The sequence below is a fragment of the Pseudorca crassidens genome, chromosome 6, assembly GCF_039906515.1.
Source record: "Pseudorca crassidens isolate mPseCra1 chromosome 6, mPseCra1.hap1, whole genome shotgun sequence".
Lineage (NCBI taxonomy): Eukaryota > Metazoa > Chordata > Mammalia > Artiodactyla > Delphinidae > Pseudorca > Pseudorca crassidens.
Window position 1 is genome coordinate 20,933,708 of NC_090301.1, and position 17,949 is coordinate 20,951,656.

At 45.8% G+C, this 17,949-nt stretch overlaps 1 long non-coding RNA gene across 1 annotated transcript; it reads left to right on the forward strand.

Moving 5' to 3' along the window:
* Window positions 1-7,324: 7,324 nt before the first annotated feature.
* LOC137226235 (uncharacterized) lies at window positions 7,325-12,763 on the forward strand. The gene is made up of 3 exons (XR_010944257.1): window positions 7,325-7,616; window positions 11,456-11,615; window positions 12,607-12,763. It is a non-coding gene; the product is annotated as an uncharacterized lncRNA (long non-coding RNA).
* Window positions 12,764-17,949: the final 5,186 nt, after the last annotated feature.

The window sequence follows — 17,949 nt, forward strand, 5'->3', positions numbered from 1 at the left end:
GGACCGGGGCACGAACCCGTGTCCCCTGCATTGGCAGGCGGACCCTCAACCACTGCGCCACCAGGGAAGCCCGATTCAGCACTTTTGATCACCTACTGTGTACCCAATACTGTTCCCCCATGCGGGAAAAGCAAAGAGGAACAGACAGGACCCCACTCTGGAGCTGCTCACAGATCAGTGCAGGAGAGAGACCCAAATACAAATAACAGAACAGGGCTGGTAATTAGGACAGTAGTTGCCTAAAATGTCCTAAAGTCCCAGAAAACGTTTTTGTCTCTCTGTCTCTAATAGTTAAAATGTGGTTCCCATTACCATGTTTATGGCATTTGCTTGTGAAGGGAAGAAGGAAACGAACGTTCCTTGAATGTCTGGTGAGCGCCAGACGCGGTGGGACTGTCTATAACTGTGGGAGGCTCACCGTGTACCAGACACTGTGCTGAGGGCCACATAGGCTTATTCCCCTTTAATCCTATGAAGCAAGTATGATGATTATCCTCCTTTACACATAGGGAAATCAAGGTCTTTATCTCTGAGGTCAAGTAACTACCCTAGCTTATATTGCCAAGAAATGGCAGAGTCAGGATTCAAAATCAAGCCTGCGCCCTCGGCGATACGCTGTGTCTCCCCCCATGTGTTATTCTACACGGCATCTAATCTAATTCTCGTGGTAACTCTTGGAGGCAGATGCTACTATACCTACTTTTATACATGAGGAAACTGATGTTCCAAAAAATTAAATGCTTTGCCCAAGGTCAAAGAGTTAGTAAGTGACAGACCCAGGTGCCTCCAAAGCTGTGGTCTTTTCAAAGTTACTGTGCAGCCTCTCATTTCGCCCCGTGTGGATTAAAGTTGAATTTTCACCCAGGCCTGCAGGAGCACATCCTGGATTGGCATGTAGGAAACATGACTTCTCATCATGACTCTGCCTATTACCAGCACTGTGGCCTGGGACAAGTTGCCTTCCCTCTTGAGGCCTTCATGCCCTCATCTATCAAAAGATAATATAGGGTTCATACTTCCCAGGAGTTCCCAGAGGAATGTTATAGAAAGTAAGCTAATACCAGGCTCTGCTGGTATAAACCTAGGGTAGGAGGCTGGAGTGATGCCCAAGGAGGGAAGAGGGGAGAGTCTCTGAAGATAAACACTTCCACACTGTGTGCAGGAAAGGGGTCTCCATCCTGCCATCCGTCAGAGAGGGAAGTGCAGCCTGGCAGGTATACGACTTCATCAGGATGAACAGATGTTCTATTTCATCTTTGTCAACATCAGCAAACACACATGAATGCCATACATCAGAGTCTAGGGTTATACACAGTCCCTGCCTCATTGGAGAGGCAAGGCATAAGAAAGAAAGGAAAGAAAGAAAGAAAGAAAGAAAAAGAAAGAAAGAAAGAGAGAGAAAAAGAGAGAGAAAGAAAGAAAGAAAGAAAGAAAGAAAGAAAGAAAGAAAGAAAGAAAGAAAGAAAGAAAGAAAGAAAGAAAGAAAAAGAAAAAGAAAGAAAGAAAAAGAAAGGAAGGAAGGAAGGAAGGAAGACCAATGCCCATGGGAGTTTAGAGGAGGCAATAGGGATGGAAGAAAATGAGAAAGACTTTATAATGAGGATGGAATGGACCTGGATGAGGACTCGAGGAATGGCTCACATGAAAAAGAAGAGGAAATGAGGGCATCTTGGACTGAGGGAATTCTGGAAGGCAAGAATGGATAAAAATGGACATATTTTGAAGCTAATTAGTAGACCAGTTGCCTGAGGTGGTTAATTTGCAAGATGAGATGGAAAGCTAGAGGCCAGTTGTAGAGGACTTGAAATGCAAGGATTAGAAAACTGTTTTTATCCATTATCCTCAAAAAATGTTTAGCAGGAGAGTAATGTGATCACAACAGGGCTTTACAACATTATGTGGAGCCCAGTATGACAAACAGGTTAAAGTCCAGAAAAGATGAGCAGTTGAGAAAAATATGATAAGGCCAAGCAAAAATCAATGGATTTGGAAAATAAGGCACAATTGATGACCCTGGCATAGTGCTACCAGAGTGACCTAGGTGGAAGCCAGGTCACAAAGGAGGGAGGACAGGGTAGCTAGCGCCAAAATGAAGATTAAGAGTATTACAATTCTACTGAGAAGCTTCCGAGTGAAGAGAAGGTCAGTAGCTTATGGGACAGGTTTGAGGAAATTTGGAGGGGGGGTCCCCAACAGGTTAAAGACAGAAAGGAAGGAGTTAGCAGAGAAAAGGAAGAAAGGTGCTAGAAGGAGCAGAGTGGGGGAAAGGACCACAAGGTGGAAAGGACTCCCAAGAAAAGGTAGACAGGAGTTGCCAGCTTTTCCCTCACCCTTCCCTCTCAAAGTTAAGATATATGGATATATTTGGAAGTTTTAAGGATACAGAGGTGAGTGGATGAGGTTATAGAGCTCTTCACATAAACTCAGCTGTCCTCAATGTTCTGCACACAATAGGAGATGTTATCAGCCGTGAGGGAGAGAGATGAAGAGAGATGGTGTTTTGGTTTGGGTAACCCCAAAAGCAAACTCTGAGACAAGGATTTGAGACAAGTAGTTTATTTGGGAGTTGATTCCGTGAAGCAGCAGGAAGGGAGCAGATAAGTGAGACAGGGAAGGGAAAGTAGCCAGTAATGGATGTGTACGCTCAGGCTGGTGACTGCTGTGGGCGCTTCAAGCAGTGGAGAAGTCTGGGAATCAGCAGAGAACAGTTATCCTTCAGGAGAGGTGAGGGAGCCAGGGAATTTCTCTCCCAGCTCCCATCTGTCCGTGGTTTAGGGCTGCCTCCAAGGGCTACACCCTGCAGACACATTAGTGGACTGTCGCGTGCACACTGGCAGAGAGGATGCCGGCAATTGGAAGCATGCCTGAAAAGGATACTAGCTGAGAAGATGTGGACCCAACACCAAGAAAGTCTGCTAGATGTAAACTATTATATATCGGATGGATAAACAACAAGGTCCTACTGGATAGCACAGGCAACTATATTCAATATCCTGTGATAAACCATAATGGAAAAGAATAGGAAAAAAAAGCATGTCTATATGTGTATAAGTGAGTCGCTTTGCTGTACAGCAGAGACTGGCGCAGCATTGTAAATCAACTCTACTTCAATTAAAAAATGAAGAACATCTGCTAAAAACGGGGGTAAGGAAAAACGTTCAAAATCGACAAAGTGAGGTGTGTAATAATGATTCTTCGGAGATACATAAAGGGAGTTCTCAGCGACAGTAAGAGTCAGTTCAGATTAAAGGGTGTGAATCTGGTAATGATCTAACAAAGCACAACTTGGGACCCAATCAGATTCCAGAAACACTTCACCGTCCGAGGGATGTTGACAGGGAACGCAGATGGTCAGGATGAGCTACGGCCAAGCATAGGCAGCAAAGGGCACAAAGTCAGGGGACAAAACCATTCCTAGTGCTGAAGACCCAGAAATGGGCTGGTTGCTGCGGCATCTAGACAGGATTTAGGGATGCAAAAGTAAATGCCACCGTGGACTTGAAGAACCGGAAATGGGAAATTATTGGTTGTGCTGCCCTCATTCAGCTGATGGAGGAGCTGAGAGGAACAGAGAGGGGAAGTGACTTGGACAATGTGGCACAGCTGGTGACTTTCCGTGCCAGGATCACAGCCCACATGCCCCACCATTGCCTTGGGCTGCTTTCCCTTGGGACAGATCCCAGTGATTATGAAAAGTTGAATCAGCAGATGGAGGGAAGCAATAAGCTAAAGAGAGTGTAATCAGAGCATGGTTGGAGCTGGAGCATCTGCCTGGTAGATGACAGTGGAGCAAAGTTATGGCCTTAAGGAGAAGGAGATGGTGTGGCTTTGCCATCAGGGCAGCCCTGGCTCCAGAGCTCTCACACAGGAGGGTGGGGGCAGTCTGATGGGAAGGAGATTTTGTGGATATGTCTTGCAGCTGTGTTTGCAAAGAAAGCAATGTTTTTTTCTTAGATTTTGGGGAGGTATTGGTGAAGATTACAGAGAATGAGCTAAAGCCCACTCCCTGCTTTCAACAAACCACCCCTTGGTGCTGTCATAGATCAAAATAATAGATGGATCATCAACACGGATGTCACAGAGATGTTGTGTGGAGGAAATGTTTGCTTTTGGCAATTTAGCTCTAGGGAATGAGCAATTTGTTTGGCTAGACACAGTGAAGATAAAGGTCATACTTTTGAGAATAAGCCTACGGCCCATAAATCTTAAAAGCTGACCTGCTCAGTTTCACAGGACCCCAGAAGCCCACGTGTCTTTTCTACAACTTCCTGCACTGTTAAGACATGACGAGAAGATGCAAGTCTTACTCTCTAATAGGTTTGCCTCTTGCTCAGGATTGGGGGGAGGGTTCAGGGATGGGGCAGAGTGAGAAATTACCCAGGTGGGATCATGTGACAGTCATGCTTAGAAACAGTACATCCACTCAGTCTGTGGGCTGGGGGCTGAGAGCCCTGGCCCCACTCTGTTGGTCTCCTCCCTATGGCCTCTGTGACATTTAGGGGTGAGAGCAAGCTGCTAACCCAGGTTGGAAGGCTGCTGAAACCTTGTCTGGGATCTTCAGGGACCACGTTTCATACTGGAAGACACTGCTGGAGGTGATACGGAGTTGTCTGCATCAGGAATGGCCTCGGAAGTGAACAGCAGCAAAACAGGAAGAGTCTCTTAACAGAAGTGGGACCCTGAGGTGTTGCACTGAATTGATGCTTGCGATGTGACAAGGGTTCCAAGGTGAGAAAAGTGGATGAGACAAGACTTCAAGCGAAGAGGTATTTAATATGGACAACTGGTTTTCAACAAGGATTCTAAGACCATTCAATGGGGAAAGGACAGACTTTTCAACAAACGGTGCTGAGGAAACTGGACATCCACATGTAAAAGAATGAAGTTGGACCCTGACTTTACACCATATACAAAAATTAACTCAAGGGCTTCCCTGGTGGCGCAGTGGTTGAGAGTCCACCTGCCGATGCAGGGGACACAGTTTCATGCCCTGGTCCAGGAAGATCCCGGGAAGATCCCACATGACGCGGAGCAGCTGGGTCCGTGAGCCATGGCTGCTGAGCCTGCGCATCCGGAGCCTGTGCTCTGCAACGGGGGAGGCCGCAGCAGTGAGAGGCCCGCGTACCGCAAAAAAAAAAAAAAAAAAAAAAAAAAGTGGGCGGTGGCCCAATTCCTGGAAATCCCCGCCCCTCCTTGAAATAGTTGGAATACTCCTCCCACTCATTAGCCTATGAAATTACCCACCCCTATAAAAACTGACAACCGCATACCCTGGGGCCACTCTTGCCTTCTTAGATGGACCACACTCTGTCTATGGAGTGTGTTTCTCTATAAATAAATCCACTTCTTACCTAAAAAAAAAAAAAAACCTCAAGGTGGCACAGAATTGGAGAATGAACTTATGATTACCAGGAGTGAAGGGTGGGGGGAAGGGATAGTTAGGGAGTTTGGGATTGACATGTACACACTGCTATATTTAAAATAGATAACCAACAAGGACCTACTGTATAGCACAGGGAACTCTGCTCAATATTATGTAACAACCTAAATGGGAAAATGTATAAATGAATCACTTTGCTGTACACCTGAAACTATCACAACATTGTTAATCAACTATACTCCAATATATATTTAAAAAAAAAAAAAAGCGCTTCAAGGTGGTGTAATGGAAGGAATTAGAGACGGGGCAAGAACCACGCCAGGGAGTGGTGGGGGGCTGAGTGGGTTGAGGTTGGCATCGGACGGAGCTGGCTGGGGGATATTACCAATAGATTCTTCTTTTTAAGCAAATAGTCCCCAGGCTGGAAGGGGGCATCAGGACCACAGTTAAGTGTTGTCTCCACTGTGCTCCTCAGAGTGTGGCTGAAAGAAGCCTGTGGCGCCTCCCATGGGACGGTACCCGTGTCTCACAGGGACAGATGCTCTCCTTCTACTTCTTTGCGGGACTTCCTGTGGCCCCGGGTAAACCTCCCCATCCTTCCCCATCCTTCCCCATCTGCCTGTGATCAACCTCCAAAGGACACGACCGTGGTTCTAACTTGGCTTTTCATGTTCTCAGCTCTGGCTTTGGAAGTCGCCCAGAGGAAGGAGCGGGATTAAGGAGAAATGTTGATATGCACTGTGTTCCCCCAGAGCCATAATCAACTCCCGTGGCCAGCACTTCAACATATTTTGAGCTGTGGGATTTAGAGTAGAAGTTAATTTGGGAGATAGGAGCTTTTGTCCTTAAGGACTTTGCAGCTCCAGGAGAGAGTGTCGTATTTTACCGCCGTGACAAATTGGAACAACAACAAAAAAGTGGTCTTTCCAAAGATGGGGTTAATTTACACACTAAGCAAAAAACTGAGATGAGTGTCAGGAAAATGAAAAAAAATGAGGAAAGCCAGCCGGGGCCCAGGCAGAAGTCAAGGTAATCTCTAGAACCTGCTTTGGCTGGTCAAAAATTCTACTTCGATGTGCTCCACGTCAATTGAGGTAAAAGGAGGTGGGGAAAATTCTTTCTCCTGCCATTGTGGGGACATAAAAGTCCTGCTAACCAATGAGCTTCCCCCAGACAGAAAACGTCGTGTTCCACCCTCTGGGGACCCCCAAGATGTCTGGCTTCAGCAGGGTATCACCCACTATGAGGAGAATGAATGATGGAGCCAATAAAAGAATAAGCTGAAAGAATGACTGGAGAAGCCACATTCCAGCCCACGCTTCACTGATAACGGTCATAAAATGAGGGACAAAGTGGCCTGGATTGTTATAGTATTTTGACTTTGTTTAACTTTGTGCAAACACTTTCTGTTTAGCTGGGATAATGGGAGTACTTGGACTGGTAATAAACAAATAAATGAGCAAAGAAATGATGTCTTACATTTGAAGTGATTTACAGTGTACAAGGCTATTAACGCACACATTTTTTCCATAGAGCCTGTTAACCACCTTGGGCACAGGCATGACAAAGAATACTTTCTCCTTTGACGAAACTGCAATTTAAGCAACTTCAGTAACTGCAATCACAGAGCTGAGAGTGAGAGCACAGATGTAAACCCAGAGCTCTGACTCTCAATGCTCCTTCTGACCTGGGGTCCTCGCTCTCAGGGGACCTACGCTCTGGAAAAATCATTCCACCATGTGTTCAGCCTGGTCGCCTCCTCAGAGAGCCTTCTTTTGCGATCCAGGTGTCCACCGGTAACATTTGGTTTTGTTTTGGGCAGGTTGTTAATTTCTTACAAATTGTGCAATTAAATGATGAAATGCGTAACTCAGGCATTTAGGTCTTCTCCCACACACAGAACCATCCATTTATCACATCTCTCCTGATGATCAGACATTCCCATTTTCATGTTTGCCCTTCCCGTGGTTGCCCTCTCCCCCACCGCGTGCGTCACTTCTCTGCGCGTTTCCCCTGACGCTGGTCTTCCATTCCGAATTGAAGCGTTTTGCCATGCCCTTTGCTGCCTCGCTCACTTCAAATGTCTGCCCCCCTCCTCCCTCTGTACTATTCCCCAAGGCCCTGGAGTTGCCTACCCATTCTTTCTTTCCACAGCTTTGGCCAGCTGGCCCCAGAAATCAATCAGTGGCCCTTTCGAGACCAGGCTAGCAGCTGTCACTCCCACCACGGAATTTAGGTAAGTTCCCCAGAGGCCGGTTAATGCAAACATTTCGTGAGTCAGCTCTGCTGCACGGAATGCTCCCGTTTCCTGAAGTCTCCTGAAGCCTGGTCCATGTCTTTATCTGCTAAGCCATCAATTTCTACTCCATGAGTATGAATGTTCTTTTTTTCTTTCTTTTTTTTTTTTTTTTTCATTTAAAAAACTCACTGCGTGGTTTCCCAGGAAGCTTTTATAGCCTCCAAACACTCTGCCACCTTCTTCACCCTGCCCTTTCACAGATGTCTTTTGCCCATGTTTTTTGTTTTGCTTTGTTTTGTTTGTTTGTTTTTTTGCGGTACGCGGGCCTCTCACTGTCGTGGCCTCTCCTGTTGCGGAGCACAGGCTCCGGACGCGCAGGCTCAGCGGCCATGGCTCACGGGCCCAGCCGCTCCGCGGCATGTGGGATCTTCCCGGATCGGGGCACGAACCCGCGTCCCCTGCATCGGCAGGCGGACTCTCAACCACTGCACCACCAGGGAAGCCCCTTTTGCCCATTTTTAATGTTTTCCTTCTGTCATTTAGAGCTTTAACATTTCGGCCAGCTGCCCACGCCCTTAGCCTTCTTAGGTGATGTGCCTCTTACTGCCTAGTTTGGAGGCTGATGGGAGCTTCAGAGAACTTTCAGTCCAGAAATTCCTAACCCAGTGTCCTCGTGGGCCATCCATGGAGTCCTTGGGAAGCTGTGATGCTCGGAAGTTTCATGCAAAATGTGGAGGGGCTGGGCACTTTTCTGGGGAGAGAGTCCATAGATTCCCATGCTATCCTCAGAGATGGGATCATGGCTCAGGCCCCACCCCTGGTCCAGCCTCCTCATTTTACAGATGCATAAACAGATGCCCATTGTGAGTTAATGGCCGTGAGACAGGAGTTAGGTTTGGGGCCTCTCTCATCTGTGCTCTGCCTTATCTGTGTGGACTTTCCTGCCCCTGGAGGCTTCCCTAAACACTGTTCCTCCCTCCTAGATTTTTCTCCTTGGGTTTTTGCTTTTCCTCATGGGCACACTCATTGAGGACTCCCTTGCACTTATTCGGTACTCAAGGCTGGCTATTTAATTTGTGGGACCCAGAGCAAAATGAAGAATGGGGCCTGGCAGGGAGTAGGGAAGCCGATACCCCCTTCTTTTGGGCCAGCTGTCCCAGGGATTTTGACCTTGGTGCCAGGGTACCCTGTGTCCTGGAGGCAGGGTGGGCAAGATGCCCATGCCCAGGCGTACACGAACAAGTCCAGGCATCTCAAGCCAGGGAGGGCAGCCACACCTCCCCCGTGCGAGACACCACGGGGCCCAGGCCTGCCAGACTCCCATTGTCCCTGTACCCACACCAGGCCAGGGCGGATCAACAGTGGAGCTTGGCCATCCAACATGCTGGGCAGAGGGCGGCAGTCATATGGGGTGAGGGTGGGGAGGGGAGGCTAGACAGGGCCCAGGGGCCAGGACTCAGCCTCCTGTGTATGCTCCACTGTCCCACTTCACTTCATCTTCACTTCAAAGATGAAAGTGTTAAGAATCTCAAGATGGCAGCAGCAGAGCATTAAACCAAGTGTAGGTCCCTCTGCACCAGCCACAGCCCATGAAGCACCTGGACAGCGTTTCACAGGTTGCAAAGCACATTCACATCCTTGCCTTTATTCTGACCTCTCAGTAGCCCTTTGAATTAATCAGATCAGGGGTCTTTCAGCCTCATTTTATAGGCAAAGACAAGATTCTAAGGTAATAGACAGAGCTTACACATGTGAATGCTGGTGTCAGTTCAGCTTCACCCCTCTGGGCCTTAGTTTCCTAATTTGCAAAGGGAGCTTATCACCCCTTCTTCAGGGTTGTTGTAGGATTACAACAAATATTGTATAAAATGCATTCCGTAGTACCAGATGCAGTCAGTGCTCAATAAGTGGAAATATCCGTGTGCCCATTGTCCTATCTGGCTTCTCCCAAAATCTTGTTCATGAACATTTTCCTTTTTTTTTTTTTTTTTTTTTTTTGCGATACGCGAGCCTCTCACTGTTGTGGCCCCTCCCATTGCAGAGCACAGGCTCCGGACACACAGGCTCAGCGGCCATGGCTCACGCACCCAGCCGCTCCGCGGCATGTGGGATCTTCCTGGACCAGGGCACGAACCCGCGTCCCCTGCATCGGCAGGCGGACTCTCAACCACTGCACCACCAGGGAAGCCTGAACCCTTTCCTTTTCACTAATTTTCATGAATACTTTTCACTAATGAACACTTTTCACTAATTTTCAATATGCACAAGCCATCTGTACCATTATTGGCATAATATTTTTATTTAAATCTACCTATGTTTTTATACTTTTTTACTAGTTAGTTTTATTCTAGTGTCATAAGTGAAAGACCAATAACACTCACCTTAAATAGAAGGTAGTCATAAAAATAAATTTATAGAAAATGATAATGGTATGAGACTCTCTCTTGATACCTTTGCTCGCTGAAAACTTAGAGCCCATATTTTCTCTTTGTTAAAAAGGGAAATTAGCAAGTATTAAAGATTTAGCCCCACCCTGAGACTTCTCTTTCATCTAATCTGCAGGGAATAATCTTGTCACTATTCCATTCAATGGTATTATGTGCCCTGCACATGGTAGAAAGAGGTGGAACCAACGGTCACCAGACATGTAGCACAATTGCAAAGATGAAAATCCCACACAAACCAATTCCAAATGTTTTTTATGGACACATGGATTGAAAGAATTCAAATCAGTTCCTTAATAGTGATTGCCTCTGAGGAGGGAGAGGAGAGGAAAAGGTTGTGGTCAAAGGGACTTTAACCATATTTGTAAAGTTTTAATTATTTTATCAAAAGCGCTTGAAACAAATAGGAAAATGTTCTTACAGTTGCCAATTCTGCATAATGAGAGCATGAATATTTAGTATTCTTCAGACTTTTATTTATTTTTTAAATTTCCCTAAAATTAAAAAAAAAAAAAGAGAAAACAAAGAAAAAAAAGTTTGATCAGGCAAAATGCTCCCAGATAAGGTTGCTAGAAAGGATTGAAAATTCTTTGGTAAGTAAGGGACTGTATTACTTTGCAAGGCTGCCGTAATCAAATACCATACACTGGGTGGCTTACACAACAGAAATTCATTTTCTCACAGTTCTGGAGGCTGGAAGTCCAAGATCAAGGTGGCAGCAGGTTCGGTTTCCTCTGAGGGCTCTCTCCTTGGCTTGCAGATGGCTGCCTTCTCACTATGTCTTCACATGGACTTCCCTCCATGCATGTCTGAGTCCTAATCTCTTCTTCTTATAATGACACAGGCAGATTGGATTAGGGTTCACTCTAATGACCTCATTTGAACTTAATTACCTCTTTAAAGACTCTTTCCAAATACAGTCACATTCTGAGGTACTGTGTGTTAGGACTTCAACATATGAATTTGGAGGATACAGTTCAACCCATATCAGGGACCTTTAACTGATGACCCCTGCCAACCTACCTTATCATCCAGGAGTCTCTTATCACCACCCTTCACTGACTCTGCTGCCTTCCCCTCCTCTTTCCAATGTCCTGGACATCCAGCCAGGGTTTCCTGACTGCCCCACTGCCTGTACCTTATTTTTTTTTTTATTGAGGTATAGTTGATGTACAATATTATGTAAGTTTCAAGTGTACAGCAAAGTGATTCACAGTTTTTAAGGTTATATTCCATTTATAGTTGTTATAAAATATTGGTTATACCTGCACCTTCTTGAGCCTTCCTGTCATTGACTCCTCTTCCTCCAGGCAGCCTACTGAGGACCACCTGTCCTCCTCACCCTAGCTCAGCCCCTTTGAGTCCACACCCATCTTTGGATTCTCCACTCAGGAGCCCAGTGGTATGGCATCCCAGACTGAAACTCTGCAGCTTCACCCAGCTCAAACTAACTACTCATGGACAACACATGCAAGACATTTTCCCCGCCTCAGCTCTAGCCACTGAATGTCCACACCCCTCTTCCTGTCTGCCTTCTTGAGATGTGTCTGCAGTGAGTATGTCTGTGGCATTCCCTTGCCCATTCCTGTCTCTGTAGTTCTTATCATTTTTATTTATTTATTTTTGGATGCGTTGGGTCTTCGTTGCTACGCACGGGCTTTCTCTAGTTGTGGCAAGCGGGGGCTACTCTTCATTGTGGTGCACGGGCTTCTTGTTACAGTGGCTTCTCTTGTTGTGAAGCACAGGCTCTAGCTGTGCGGGCTTCAGTAGTTGTGTCACACGGGCTCAGTAGTTGTGGTGCACGTGCTTAGTTGCTCCATGGCATGTGGGATCTTCCCGGACCAGGGCTCAAACCCGTGTCCCCTGCATTGGCAGGTGGATTCTTAGCCACTGCGAGACCATGGAAGCGCTCTTATCATTTTCAAGTCACAAACTGTAGCAATAAGCATCCAATCAAGAGAACAGAAGCCTCCCTAGACAGTTAGACAGAGGGAATTTAATATAGGGAATTGCTTACACAGGGGTTGGGAGAGCTGAGGATCTGGATGGGGCATGGGTGAGAGATGTGAACGTGGAGGCCCTTGTGAGTAAGGGCGACGCCCTAGTGATAGTGGAGCAGCAAGATAGAAAGCACTTGGGTCCAATGCTCCATGGAACCGCCACGCTAGCTCTGAACTATGTGAGCCCAGGCTGTTAAGTGGAAGAAAAACGACCTTCTATTATGTTGAAGCCACTGTTGCTTGGAGTCTCTGTTAGGGTAGCCAAGCTCATATCCAGCAAATGCATCTCTTTTTATGTTGCCTCTTTGGGGGCAGATTGCAGAGCCCTTTTCCTTCTCTGAGGAGACAGAGCTGTAGCCTTGGCCTTGCCATCTGAAATACATTTAGACACACTCTTTATACTCAAATGACTGCTGGAACTTGGGTGACCAGCTGTCTATGGTTGCCCAGGAATAAGGGATTTTGTAGAGATGGAATTTTCAAATAGAGAGAGTCCCAGGCAAACCGAGGTAAGTGGGTCACCCTACCTTCTTGTACTTGTAGCACCTGCCAGAGTCCCAGCGGCATCCTCCCCTCCCAGGTCCAAACCACAGTGCAGGCTGCCGCCCTCACTGAGTCTGGTTGCCTCCCAGTGTCCCTTTGAACAAGACCCAGCAAGTACTTCTGTGTCCACTGCTTCATTCCCAAAGAGAATAAACACCTCTCCAACCTCAGCCTGCCGAAGAGAATCACCAGAGTTCTTCCAGCAGCCTTGGCCCTTTGCACCTGAGGCTTTTTCCAAAATAAATTCAGTTTCTCTGGATCCGAGGCTCATGTTGCACTCCTTGCTTCTAGGAATTTCCCTGACCATAAGTCAAGTCTCTGGTCTCACCTCAAGTAGTTGAGAGTGGGGTTCTCCCACCACACAGTCCTTGCTGAGCTGTTCTGCACAACCTCTCGGAAGGGGGACCTCCCGGTGAGGGCATCCTCCTCAGCAGGGCCCTTCTCTCATCCTGCTTTCATCTGGGGCACAGCTGACTGGACTGGAAAGAGCAGTAGATTGAGTTCAGATCCCTGTGTTTGGAAGCCTGCCTCTGCCTCTGTTCTAATACTGGGCAGGTTGCCCCACCTTGCAGGGCCTCACTTTCCCATCCCATCCCATAATAAGGTATGATCATAGGCTGAAAAATTACCCCCCAAAAGATATCCACATCCTAATCCCTGGAACCTGTAAATGTTACTGTATTTGGAAAAAGGTTTCTGCAGATGCGATTAAGGAATTTAAAATGAGGAAATTATCCTGGATTATCCAGGTGGGCCATAAATGCCATCACAAAGGTCCTTAGGAGAGGGAGGTAGAGGGAAATTTCACAGACAGAAGAAGAAGGGGCAATGTGACCACGGAGGCAAAGATTAGAGTGATGCAGCCACAAGTCCAGAAATGCTGGAAGCCACTGGAGTCTGAAAAAGTCAAGAAACAGATTCTCCCCTAGGGCTCCCGAGGGAGCACACCCTGCTGTTATGGGCTGTACTTGTGCTACAAGTACAAGAAGGTAGGGTGACCCACTTACCTCGGTTTGCCTGGGACTCTCCCTATTTGAAAATTCCATCTCTACAAAATCCCTTATTCCTGGGCAACCATAGACAGCTGGTCACCCAAGTCTCAACCCCAGTACCTCAGAATATAACCATATTTGGAAATAAGGTTTTTAAAGAGGTGGCTGAGTTAAAATGAGGCTGTTAGGATGGGGCCCTGATCCAATACGACTGGTGTCCTTATTAGAAGAGAAAAGGACGCCAGGGACTCACACACGCACAGAGGAGGGACCATGCAAGGATCCAGCAAGAGGGCCGCCATCTCCAAGTCAAAGAGAGAGGCCTCAGCAGAAGCTAACCTTTCTAGCATCTTGATCTGGACTTCCAGCCTCCAGATTGTAAAAAAGTAAATTTCTGTCATCTTAAGCCACCAGCTTTGTGGTACTTTATCATGGCAGCCCCAGGAAGTTAACCCAGTTAGATGGTGACACCTAACTCATAGGCTTGTTCTAAGATCAAGGAGATCACGAGGTGTGCCTGCTGGGGTGTGGGCGAGTACTCACTCCACCTTAGTGGCGTCCGAGTTCTCCTCTCACGGAGACTGGTCTGCATGTTCACTCCTCTGCCCAAGCAGAAGTCAAAGGGGAAAAAAAAAAAAAACAGCCATAGTGGCTCATTTTTTTTCTTCTTCCTTTTTTTGGGTGCCTGTTTCCCACCTCACCATTCCATCTTCCTTCAGTGAACTCCATCACCCACCAGGACTCCACAAACAGCTGATAATTGCCTGTATACATATCTGTCTTGCCACCACTTAATAGCAATGACAATAGCTAACATTTATGGGCTTCTGTATATAGTCAGGCACTGTGCTAAGTGCTTTTGCTAAATTACATCATTTAAGGCTCTGAGTGTCCCTTTAATATGGGACACTATTATTGTTCCAACTTGACAGATAGGGACACCAAGACACAGAATGGTTAAAGAGTTTGCCCAAGGAAGTGGCAGAGCTGGGAGGCAAACCCAGGTTGTCAGCGCTCAAGCCTACACCCTCACCCCTGTTAAACCACAGGAGGGCAAGGATCCACCCTCTCTTAGTTAATGTTAACGCTCCACCCTGCACTTGACACAGAATTTGGACTCAGCGAAGGCTGCCTGGCCAGCTGGCTGGCTGAATGAATGAATGAATGAATGACACTTGCCATATGCCAAGAAGATGCTCTCCAGGGCTCTGCTCTGTCCAATTTCTCTTTAGCTTGACTCTGCCGCTATTGCTGCTGCAGCCCTGACCATCAGCCATCCTGTGTGGCCCGTGCCCACATCACCCTCTCTCTGCTCTCGGCCTCTTTCATCCCGGAGCTTAGAGAACCTGAGCTGAGGCATCAGCCCCTGCTGCCCCTCCCTCCCCATCACTCAGTAGTGTCCTTGTCTCCTCCTCCCAGGGACCTCTACTCACCTATGTGGACAGAAAGACTGGAATTCCCAAAAGCCTAGTGAGAGAGGTCTGAATTCAAAAGGATTACAGAAATTGCAGGGGCCCATTATACTCGCCCAAAGCCACAGAAAACTGGGTGTTATTTTTGACTTCAGATCTGGTTTTCCTTCCAACATACCAAGTCAGTAAGAAAAAAGAGACAAGATGGGGTGTCAGAGCCTGGTTTCAATTCTTACCAGCTGTGTATTGCTAGGTACGTTATATAAATTCCCTAAACTTGAGTTCCTTGGCCTACAAACTGGGAGATAAGACTGTTTACTCTGCTTTACAGTTTGTGCCCGTTACAGGAGTCACCTAGCCAGGCTCTCCTGGGCCTACGTCACTGAGACAATCCTGGGAGAGAGGACGCAATTCCAGAACCGCATATTTCAGTAATTAACCCGTCTAGACTTTGATCAGTCTCACTCCAACTGCTGATCCAGGCCCTTTGGGGGAACAGGCTAGTTTCCTACAAATAATGGGGAGGGATCTCAAAAACCTTGATTCCACATCAGTGGTTGCTGCATCTGCCCCTGGATGAGAACCAGAAAAATGCAGGGAATGTAGCAGCTCACCTGAATAATTCCATCCCTGAGTAAAACTCCAGAACTTTGGAGTTCTCCAGAACTTTCCTGACCTTGGAGTCAGGAAAATATTTACCTGGCAATTGTATCCTAACTCATTCAGTTGTCTCTCCTTTGTGATGTGTACCTAATCACTATGGAAAATAATCTCTTCTCTAAACTATGTATTTCATAATTTAACCCATACCAGAAATGTGCTCCCATATTTTCTAAATATTTTAAAACACATTTGAATGAAAGAAAACAATGCTTTCAACAGAGATCTGCAATAATGTTTTCATTGAACGCAAGACAAGCCAGCCCTGATGTCATCATTGCAAACCCCTAGAGCAGAGTTTCTCAACAACGGCACTATTGACATTTTGGACCAGATAATTCTTTGTTTGGGGGGCTGTCCTGTGCATCATAGAATATTTGGCAGCATCCCTGGCCTCTACCCACTAGATGCTAGTAGCACCTCTCTTCCATCATGACCATAAAAAAGGCTGCAGATGTTGACAAATGTGCTCTCAGGGACAAAATTATCCCCAGTTGAGAACCACGGTCCTAGAGAAAGAGACCTGGCCTGGGGACTCTCTTTGCCCTACCCTACCTGAAATTAAGTACTTTATAAGAATGCTTTTTGAAAACACTGATAAATTAAAGGTAGGAATAAGAGTTGGGTGAGCAGTGCAGAAGACCTAAATAGACATTTCTCCAAAGAAGACATACAGATGGCCAATAGACACCTGAAAAGAATGCTCAATATAGCCAATTATTAGAGAAGGCAAATCAAAACTACAGTGAGGTATCACCTCACACTGGTCATAATGACCATTATCAAAAAGTCTCCAAATAATAAATGCTGGAGAGAGTGTGGAGGAAAAGGAACCCTCCTACACTCTTGGTGGGAATGTAAAATGGTACAGCCACTGTGGAGAACAGTATGGAGTTTCCTTAAAAACTAAAAATAGAGTTACATATGATCCTGCAGTCCCACTCCTGGGCATATATCCAGAGAAAACTATAATTCAAAAAGACACATGTGCCCCAATGTTCATTGAAGCACTATTTACAATAACCAAGACATGGAAGCAACCTAAATGTCCATCGACAGATGAATGGATACAGAAGATGTGGTACATATATACAATGGAATATTACTTAATCATAAAAAAGGATGAAATAATGCCATTTGCAGCAACATGGATGGACCTAGAGATGATCATACTAAGTGAAGTAAGCCAGAAAGAGAAAGACAAATATCATATGATATTGCTTATATATAGAATCTAAAAAAGAGCACAAGTAAACTTATATATAAAACAGAAATAGACCCACAGACATAGAAAACAAACTTATGGTTACCAAAGGGGATGGCAGAGTGAGGGGAAGGATAAATTAGGAGGTTGGGATTTACAGATACACACTATTATATATAAAATGGATAACCAGCAAGAAACTACTGTATTGCATGGGGAGCTATTATTAATATTTCTTAATTTCTTTTCCCTATAAGGGAAAAGAATCTGAAAAAGAATATATATATATATATATATATATATATATATATATATATATATATATATATATATATAACTGGATCACTGTGCTGTACACCTGAAACTAATACATCATTGTAAATCAACTATATTTCATTTAAAAAATGGAAAAAGATTTTAAAATTTTAAAAAAGATTTGGGTGAGCAGGGAAGGAAATATATATTACACTCTTCGATTATACAAAACGTGCACATCTTAACAGACCATTTACAAAGTTGGTTTCTGGAACATGATGCATAGTAGATTCTTCCTGGGATTCCAATATTTAGTTAGACACGTATGGCAATTCTGCAAAGTGGATGGTTTGTGAGTTCATGTACTTCCTTAAAAATGGCAGCGTTCCCAGATGTGTCCTCCCCCAATAAGTGTTTGTTCTTACTCAGTTTCTCTGCAGAAAAAGGAAAGTTTCCACTGTAGAAAGTCCTCCGCAACTTGTTAAAATTTATAGAGAATATGGTGAAGCTACAGTGTGTATAAACAGGGTGTGCAAAGCTTGGGGGAGGGCGGGAGGGCCTCCACACTTGATATGCTGGCACTGGGAGCCACATTTGGCACCACGATATGCTTGAATCTCCTGGCAGTTGAAAGTGATGCCTTGGAATAACTGATTCAGTGGGAAGAAGCTTGGACTCCCTGTTTTGGTCCCTCTTGGCTCCAATATTCTAGGATCTGACAGTTGCCTTATGTGGTCGATTGTTACCATATGGCTACTAAGGAGTCATGCCTCCCTGGGGCCCACTTCTCTTTTGCTGGGTCACTTTACAGGGTCTTCCA